Source organism: Doryrhamphus excisus, chromosome 2 (genome assembly GCF_030265055.1).
Source record: "Doryrhamphus excisus isolate RoL2022-K1 chromosome 2, RoL_Dexc_1.0, whole genome shotgun sequence".
In the NCBI taxonomy this organism is placed as follows: Eukaryota; Metazoa; Chordata; class Actinopteri; order Syngnathiformes; family Syngnathidae; genus Doryrhamphus; species Doryrhamphus excisus.
In genome coordinates, this window is record NC_080467.1 from 17,682,536 (window position 1) to 17,692,724 (window position 10,189).

A 10,189-nucleotide genomic window follows, 5' to 3' on the forward strand; every position below is an offset into this window, starting at 1 on the left:
CCAGCCAATCACAGGGCACATATAGACAAACAACCATTCACACTCACATTCATACCTATGGACAATTTGGAGTCGCCAATTAACCTAGCATGTTTTTGGAATGTGGGAGGAAACCGGAGTACCTGGAGAAAACCCACGCATGCACGGGGAGACCACTCCACACAGAGATGGCAGAGGGTGGAATTGAACCCTGGTCTCCTAGCTGTGAGGTCTGTGCGCTAACCACTAGACCGCCGTGAAGAGAAGAATATATATAAGAAATAGTCATAATGTGACAAAAATAGGTTGGGGCAAAAGTTCTATTATGGAAATAAAGTCATATTACATTTACATATATTTTAGCAGAAAATGTATTTTTATAAAACTAAACTTTCCTTTCTTTGTATACAAGCTCTTTTGTTGAAAAGTTTGGTCACCTTCTGCTTTGTCTGTAAGTCCAGTTCATGTATGTTTTTGAGCTTGGGTATAATCCTCCATCTTTGCAGTCACCTCCATGTATTCAGCAGGGCATCAACATATCTTTATTGCATTTGACTGTTGCTGAGTTCTGACTTTGACAAGTTAGGGTTCTACAAATGGAAAACAGAAATATCAAGTGCTTGCTAAAGCGCCACCTTCATGAATGTATAGTAAATCTCCAACCTTCCAAATGCAGTAACAATGAGAGATTGCCTTACAGCACACAAAATTGGACATGACAAAGCCAACATTGATAACTTACATGACATGGCTCGAATAAAAATGAATAATAAATGAATACTGCCCACCTGTGATGCACTGTTTCCATAGAGATTAGCTACACACCAAAGTGCATTTCACAGTCCATCTGCTGTTAATGGCAATAATGCCCTTTCGTGTGGGTTACCTTCTAGGACCACCGGCGAGTGATGGACAGTAATTTATACGCTCCTGACACACGACTCTCTCCTCACCCTCTAAACCCTCCTGCTATTTTGACGATGTCATTTTCCACCAAGTTTGGATTCAACATTTGCAAAATGTTGTAGTTAGTAGATTCCGCTCCAGAACCCTACACGCTTCCATTTCCTTTGTCCACTTGTAACAATCCAATTTTAATCTATACATATGCCTTACATATTAATCACATTTAAAGTAAAAATAATGTATTGCTACTCCCCACTAATGAATTATAATGGAAGATGATCGGAATGGGAATCACGGTGTAGCCTTTAGCCTGGTCTTCAGGCTAGCAGTCAGAGAAGGTGTTCCTCTAAACCAGGGGTGGGCAAACTTTTTGACTGGCGGGCCGCATTGATTTAACAAAATTGACGGGGGCCAGACTCGATATTTTACATGAAACAGTCCAGCTGGAATTATTGTATCTGTAAAAGTGTCATGCAATCTGCTTTATGGGCACTTTGAGATCATTTATTTGATGTAAAGTGCGTTATAAATTTATAATAATACATTTATTATTATTTTTATTATTATTATTTGTTATTATTATTATTATTTGTTATTATTATTATTATTTGTATTATTATTATTATATGCTTGTGTCCCTTTTTTCAGGAGCACTTTGTAAACAACAGACCACATCAAATAACGAAATTATTAAATCTGTAAAAGTGTCATGCAATCTGCGATATGTGCACTTTGAGATCATTTATTTGATGTAAAGTGTGTTATAAATTTATAATAAGAATACATTTTTTTTTATGTTTTATTATTATTATTTGTTATTATTATTATTTGTATTATTATTATTATATGCCTGTGTCCCTTTTTTCTGGAGCACTTTGTAAACAACAGACCACATCAAATAATGAAATTATTGTATCTGTAAAAGTGTCATGCAATCTGCTATATGTGCACTTTGAAATCATTTATTTGATGTAAAGTGCGTTATCAATTTATAATAAGAAGAATAAATTTATTATTTAATATTATTATTATGTACTCGTGTCCCTTTTTTCAGGAGCACTTTGTAAACAACAGATCGCATCAAATAACGAAATTGATAAAACCATGAAAATGTCGTCTCAAGCCATGATGCCAGCTTGTATGTTGACTTTAAATGAAATACTTTGGAAAGAACGGGCGGGCCGTATTCAAACACTTGGCGGACCGGATGTGGCCCCCGGGCCGTAGTTTGCCCACCCCTGCTCTAAACCATGTCAACATAATCCACGCTGCTTGCCTTCCAGTTAGGACTACACACATGAACCTGTGTTCACCTCGCTGCAGGTTTCGTGTTAAAGGACACCAAAGTTTCAGATAATGAGGTCTGTGCATTTGGAAGTGAACTCTAAAGAAGTTTGAGGTGGCTCAAAATGCTCACTTTCAAAAGGCGTGGTAAAACCATCCCTGTGTGATGTCACAGAGGGGCCGACTTCCTTATATGGGCGTGTCTGTAAGCAAAGGAGCGCTCTGCTTCCTCCGCCCTCCCCCAAGCTCTGCTCCTCTGTTTACTTGCTAGCAAAGCCACATTTGTTTACAATTCCTAAAGACGCCACCATCAGGCACAAGTGGTTCCTGAGTTGCTACCAGCTAAGGAAATGTATTTTAATCTGTCAACGGCATTTCACTGTTTTCAACTGTTTTGTGACAGCTGGCTAGCCGACGCCTTTTTGATGTTACTTGGTTGTATGGACTGAGCAAGCAGTAAGTAACAATTTATCAGTGTCCTAACTGTGTTTATTTTCTGTAGGTTATGGAGCAAAAGCGCTAGCATACAGGGAGTGAAGTTGCTAATAGCCGTTTCACACCACAATTAGTAGCCACATTAGACGTTACCGATGCTGTAGAAAACGCTAAAATGCTAAAGTGACTTACCATTAAGAGACGTCTTGAAGAAACCTCTTTTCTGGAAAAAAATGTTTATTATCAACTCCTAGTATACCATTTATCAATGTTAGCAGCACACACCGGAAGTGTTTCGGAATGTGGGAATGTGACCAAACCCAACAGACTTGGCGTGCCAGGAGGTGGGCCGTGGGTGGAATACATTAAAATAGTTCACGGGAACCACAAAATCCAAAGAAATACAGCTGGGTAGGTGATTCTGGAAGAACTAGAAAGCTTTCTGTGCTGGTTATCGTGTGTAGCTGCTCTATAGGAGTCCACAACTCATTACAAAGGGCTGAAAAATGAGCATGATCCCCTTTAACATAATCACAAACCTATCAAATTTTGCGAGCCTGTGTACCCTGAAATTGTACATACAGTGGAATCTCGCCAAAATCTAGCCTTAGGTTGCGTAATTTTCTGGTTAGCGAATTGTGTTATTAATACACTGTGTGAGTGCAACTGCTTTCTTATTGTATTTTTTTTAAATCACAAAACGTCTGTGTTAGAAGCTTGCTAACACAATGAGACAGGAAACGAAAGTCAGCTCAGTCGCTCATCTCTGATGTCATCACTGGTTGACTCTGTAGTTCCTTGTTAACTCACACAGTTAAGTCTCAAAAATGTTAACAAAACACCTTTTTAGTTATATTATATTTTAAATGCAGAAAACTATTCTAGCAGCCATCCTAGCAACTTTGAACTGCATTGAAGATGTGATTGTTAATGAATACACAATGTGGCAGCGAGATTAACACAAGACACCACCTTCACACTTTCCTTCCATTTTCTATTTCTAGACTTATTTCTTGAATTCAATAGTGTTTCTCACCTTCTTTATGAAAAAGCCGGCACCTGCAACTCTCTTTGGCACCATTTTGGCTTATTTTGCAGACATGATCAAAAGGAAATTAAGAGACCTGAGTTTAGAAACACTATTGAATTCAAGAAATAACTCAGGGCAAAGGACAAAGGTCAATGTCAATGTTGATCTTGCTGTCACATCATATCTTTGGCAACATGACTTCATGTCTTCAATGAAGGTAAAAGTGACGTTAAATGTTCATTTATCACTTTCATTCATCACTTATATGCATTTAGAATTGTTTTCTGAATGTAAAACCAACTGGAAAACATGAAAACCTCTTTTGGCTTTCTGGAACAGATTTATTGGATTTACATTATTTCTTATGGAGGAAACTTGAACAGGTTACAGTATGTTTCTGCTTGTGGAATGAATTCATGTTCTAGTGCAGGGGTGCTCACACTTTTTCAGCATGCGAGCTACTTTTAAAATGACCGAGTCAAAATGATCTACCCACTACAAAAATGCAAAACATCTATTTATTTTCAAATGTATTGAGGATTATTTGTACGTACAATGTATGTTGATGTACCTTACATAACCAAATGAGCCAATATTGCAAAACACACATAATTAACTATTAACATTTTTTGTAATTACCTGAGTTTACTTTGATGACTTGCACTGAATTGAACCAGCCAGGGATGCATAGTCCGGACAGTAGCTGCTGATAGCCAGCCTCAAGCACACTTCCAAATGTTTATCAGTCATGGATAATATCCGTATCATAATATCCGTATAATATTCCATATCCGTATGGAAGTGATATGTTTTTTGCCTTTTTACTTGGTCCGGTTTTTGCCTTTTTACTTGGTCCAGCTCCTTCACTCATTTTAGTGACCATAAACTTTAGCGAGGGCTTAAAATCTCGCAATTCGCCGACTAGCTTAGCACTTTGCATCGTTGTTTACGCATGAGCGGTGACCTAAAGGTCAAAATTCAGTTGTCATCTGACTGGTTGTCCTGTATGTCAATCAAGTAACGGGGATGGATGATAGGCTGACATCGTAAGTTCTGCTGCACTTAGAGACGTTGTTTGATTTGATTGGTCGCCCGAAGGGCAACATTCAGTTGTCATCTGAATGGCTGCCCTGTATATCAATCAAGTGACGGCATTGATGCTGGGATGATATTTTTTTAATGTCACGTCGCAATCGACCAGTACCACCTCCGCGATCGACCGGTAGCTCGCGATCGACTTAATGAGCACCCCTGTTCTAGTGTATATTAGGGGCCCCCGGAACCAAGTCCCTGCTCAGTAGTGCCCCCTGGAGAGTGAGAAGTACACGTCACTAGGTTTAGATTTGGGTGACAGTTGACAGGAAATTTTGTACACACAAAAATCATGAAAGAGCCTATACTGTAAGATGTGTAAATAGTCGGCCATTTTTTAATTCCAGGCGGCTTTTTGTGTCTGTATATTATCTTTGCTGCATACTGCTCCAATTGTATCTATAGAATAAGCTGCAGGTTGATTATGGATGGATTAGTGTGGGTAAGAACTTTAAGCTGGTAAACAACATAATTTATGGTACTTAATCAGCACAAGAGGGAACAACACTAGAGAAAATATTACACTGCTCAGAGGTCTTCTGATTGGTCTGTGTTTCCACTAAAATAACATGATAAAATAACAATGACGACCCTACTTGGAACAATTTGGTTTCAAGTAGGATAGTCATTAAGTGATTTTAGACACACTACTTGCCAATACATACAATACAATACAAATATTTAAGTGTAAAAATGGCTAAATGAAGTAAAATACAAATGTAAGGCATTAAGGAGACACATTCTAAGCCGTTGTGATACAGTATGTAGTATTCTACACTCGTCAGCAATGTTACTGTAATGTTTGGTGGGACACAAAACGCCAGATTTGATCAGAACAATAGCTTTTATTGCAGGTGTGAATTATTGAAACGGACAATAATCCCGAGCACGGTCGTAACCCACAACACGCCAACACTCAACTCTGAACCCCCGACGTCCTGTCCAGTCCTCCACATGTCCGAAACACATTTATTGCAACACACACAAGTATGAATCTTACTGATGTCTTAAGTCATATTTTCTCTTATTTGTGTAAAGGTGCCTAAAGGGGTGTTATTTCATGTCTAGAGGGCTCTAACAACATTAAAACCATATTTAGAATGTCGTAATCAGGTTTTCTATGCTCTAACTACAAAAATATTCCATTTATAAATAAGGAATCCTAATTCACGGAAATTCACTTATCACGTCTGGAACCGATTAACCGCAATAAAATAAAATATACAGGTGATCCTCAAGTTACCAAAGAGTTTTCATTCTTGTGCTGTGATGCAAGTGGAGTTTTAGTGTTAGACACAAGATACCTAAATAGTGACCAAAGTCACTAAAAACAACATACTGTATGCAGGACATAAAATACAGACATAAAAATACATGAATTTATCCCAGTGGTTGGTTATTACCTTCTTCAAATATTGTCCCAGGCTAGTATGGGAAGGTTTACCTCTTCTCCTCCTTGCAACAGCGCACAGAATCCATGACCCCTCTCACATTCACTAGTATTGAATCAAGTCTGTCCTTCATAATGATTGTGACGGTTGAGCGGTCAACAATGATGGGTGTTTTTATGATGATTCAGTGTAGCTCTGTGTGCTGGAACTAATTATTGAGTGATGTTTACTGAACAAAGTTCAGTAAAAGTTTTTCATTCATTCAAACATCGGAACACAGAAATTCGTAAAGTGAGGACCACCTGTAGATAAATAGCTTAACACTTTATGGCAGAAGTAAAATAAATCTATGAGAAAATACATTCACGTCATTATGCAAGTTTATATAGTTGATGCAGACGTGCAAGATGAGATTGTGAGAGCAAATGATAAAATGTTTGTAAGCGTGATTTTGACTCAAGAAGGTAAGTTGTTTTTGAGCAGGGGTGTCCAACCCTTTTTTTGACAAGGGCCACATACAGAAATATAATTTTTAAAAATGCGGCAAAAACTTTTGATATTCATCACCAACCTTGAACCAAAGCATAAAACAAGTACCAAAATATGTTAGAACTTGTTTCCAAGGAAAACTGCACTTTTTTTTAATTTTGCCCATCATGCACAATCCTTATGTGAGACATGAACACATCTTTCTCTTTTCTGTGCATACTAAAAATATTAAAACAGATAAAAAAGACAGTAATGTGTCCCATGACTGCACGTAATAGGCTACACCAGGGGTCAGCAACCCGCGGCTCCAGAGCCGCATGTGGCTCTCCAGCCTCTTTGTTGCGGCTCCCTTTGCAATGCTTTAATATTTTTTAGCACCCGTGTGGTGAAAATGCACGTCTTTGTTATGAGTTTACAAAAATCCAACTTTGTGTGAGACCATGAATGCATCCTGACTGAGTTCTGACTGGTGACTGAATGAGCAGACAGGATGCTATCCAGTTCTCTCTGACAGGTTAACATGAAGGGAAATGAGTAATACTTTGAGTTATTTGAGTTATTAATTATTATTAATGAGTTATTTGACGATTCTAAAAAATAAATTAGAGCTCATTTAAAAACAAAAGTTTATCTCCAGTACTAGCAAGAGTACTCCAACTCGTCTTTTTTTTTTCCCTCCAATGTTGTTTTAAACATACAACGTTTTGCGGCTCCAGGCTATTTTTCTTTAGTGGGCAAGTGGGTGAAATGGCTCTTTTCATAGTAAAGGTTGCCGACCCCTGGGCTACACTATGTCCCGACAAAGACCGCTATTAAAACACCTCCAAAAACCTTTATCGTTTTATATACATGCTTTAATTTTGTAGTAACCGCTACATGATAACATGTAATACTGCCGTATTTTGGTCATTTTAAGCATTACCAGAACTTCCTTCCTGGTTGCACTGATTTGACATAGCTACAAAATGTAGAAACCGAGAAATAACTTTACTAGACTCAGAGCTGGTGTGATGTGGCGTGGTGTCACTACACATGTAAAGTAGTTCTTCGGTGTAATTATAATGTTACTGTAGCTTGGTTAGTATGCAGGTCACATTATGTAAATGGGGCGTCCCATTGTCTGCAATCTTTGCTGTTTTTGTATCCTTGTTTGTTTGTTTCTTTCCTTCATGTCACACATAAGGACTGTGGATGATGGACAAAATATAAGTGCAGTTTTTCTTTGAAGTGTAATTCACATTAATTTACACAAAATACTTCTTTTTCCACACATAACCTCATCAATTTGTATTTTGTATGGTCTCCATTGCCATTTTTAAATCAATTTAAAAAATAAAGGTAATAATAAAAATAATGAATGTTTTTTCAGGTTAAAGACTAAATTGGAAAATAAATGAATACTCATAGACTTTGGTAGATTTCTACCAACAGTGGTATATACAGTAATCCCTTGCCACTTTGCAGCTGCAGTCCATCATGGTTTTTCAAAAATGTGTTTATAAATCATGCTATTTTTTTGTTCATTATTGCCTACTAGTAAAAAAAATATGCATATAGAAGGCAAATTTGATGTATTTTTTGTGTAAATGAATTTTCAAGCATATAAATGGATAAATTAAGTAAAATACAAATATACGGCATTCACAATATTCTACACTGGTCACTAGGTGTCAGTTTGTTACTGTAAATGACAGCCTTGATCGCCGAGACAACAGGCTTTTATTGCAGGTTTGAATTATCTCACAACAGGCACAATAATCCCTGATAAAAATCCCTAATAAAAACACAGACTACTGTTGCAGCTGTAACCCACGCCAAGCAAAAACTCGACTCTGAACCCCTGATGTCATTTCCTGTCCCACTCAACTCTCCCAGCACCGGGACACATTTACAGCAACACACACGAGCACACGAGACTTATTTTCTATTATTGTCTATGGATGGTATTTCATGTCGAGGGTTATAATAATGTTAAAAATTCATTTAGAATATTGGAAACAGGTTTTGTATGCTCGAACTGTGAAAATATTTCATTTATAAAAAGGAATCCTACTTTGCAAAAATTCACTTATGGTCAGGTCTGGAATCAGTTACACAGGATAAAAGAGGGACAGTTTATTCAGCACTACAGAAAAAATACTGTAGTAATTATTACTATCAATGTCAATTTAGAGTAATAAACATTTTCCTCCTAACCTTTATTCCTGTTCAGTGTGGCCCTCAACCGTCTTTGTGAAGCTTTGATCTGCGCCATGTTTGATTATATGATATGATATTCATTCATTTTCTACCGCTTTTCCTCACGATGTAAATGTGCTGCAGGCCGCAAATGGCCCTTTGGACACCCCTGCTTTAGGTCAAAAAACTATTGGGAATCAATCATAATCTTCTATCTCTAAAGGGAGTTATACCTGCTAAGCCAGACATTATGTTGGATACACAACTCTTCATGAACATGACTGAAGCAACACATGTAGAGCAAAGCCATTATGCGTGGTTAAAAATCATTTCTTTTTAACCTAATATGTATGAGGCTGAAGAGCTGCCAACAGTTTCCATGACAAACTATCGTCTCTGGGGTGGAGATCAAAAATATTAATTATATCATTTGTGGATGTGACCGGTGATGCACAAAGGTTTAAGGGAGGCAACTGGACTGTTATTGTTTGTTGAAGTTTCAGCCTTAATCCAAAATGCTTCTTCAGTTCAACTTTTAGAAGTGTGGAGTCTCCCTATTAATGTCTCTGGTGGGTGTGGTTGCAACAGCGTTGTTGTTGCCCAGCATGGCTGACAAACAACTGTCTTATATAAGATTCCGGACTGCAAAACAGCAGTGGCATTCGTTTGGCAGTGTCAAAAATGACATTATATATTTAATGTGAAAAACATCTTGTGGAACGAGACAATCATTAAGTGAGAGATGTCAGGATATTGTCATAAGCACATGATATTAAAACTTTTAAAAGCCCTGATATCTATCAGTCAAATATCATAACAGCTTGATGCTGACCACTCTTCTCGTGGAATAAGACAATATATGGAGGAAATATGTCTCTGTCTGCCAAATATTGTCTTAGTCCATGGAAAGCGTGGTCACTAACAAGCTGCTAAAATATTTGAGGGAAGAGATGCCAGGACTTCTTTTAAGCATTCACATTGTCTTCTAATAACAATGTCCTAATATCTGTCCCCCAAAGATTGTCTCATTTCACTGAAAGAGTGGAATGAGACACCAATGAGTTGTCAATCCACCAAACAGGCAGATGTTTTGTTCACCAGCCACGTCAGGCAAGAAGACAACTACAACAACTGTATTGTGACCCCCCCCTAGAGAACACACCCACCAGAGACATACAGTAAATAGGGAGATTCCATACTAAACCCCTTTAGGATTAAAGGTCAAACGTCTTCAAACAACAATAGTCCAGTTGCCGCAATGAGAACTCTACAAATCAACAATATTGAACTATGTAGAACCCTGTGTACTTTTCAGCAATGGGGGGTGAAATCATACACAAAACTGGGCACACTATGGATTTGAAGTGATCTGTTCTGTATTTATCCTTTATCTTGTTATTATGAC

The 10,189-nt window shown here is 37.7% G+C and overlaps 1 protein-coding gene across 1 annotated transcript in view; it reads right to left on the reverse strand.

Annotated features, from left to right (window-relative positions):
* Nucleotides 1-5,584: 5,584 nt before the first annotated feature.
* Nucleotides 5,585-10,189, reverse strand: part of zer1 (zyg-11 related, cell cycle regulator) — a 24,001-nt gene continuing 19,396 nt past the window's right edge. The window contains exon 16 of the mRNA XM_058056628.1: nucleotides 5,585-10,189. This exon is cut by the window's right edge and continues 1,784 nt beyond it. The gene's annotated coding sequence lies outside the window, so the exon portion shown is untranslated.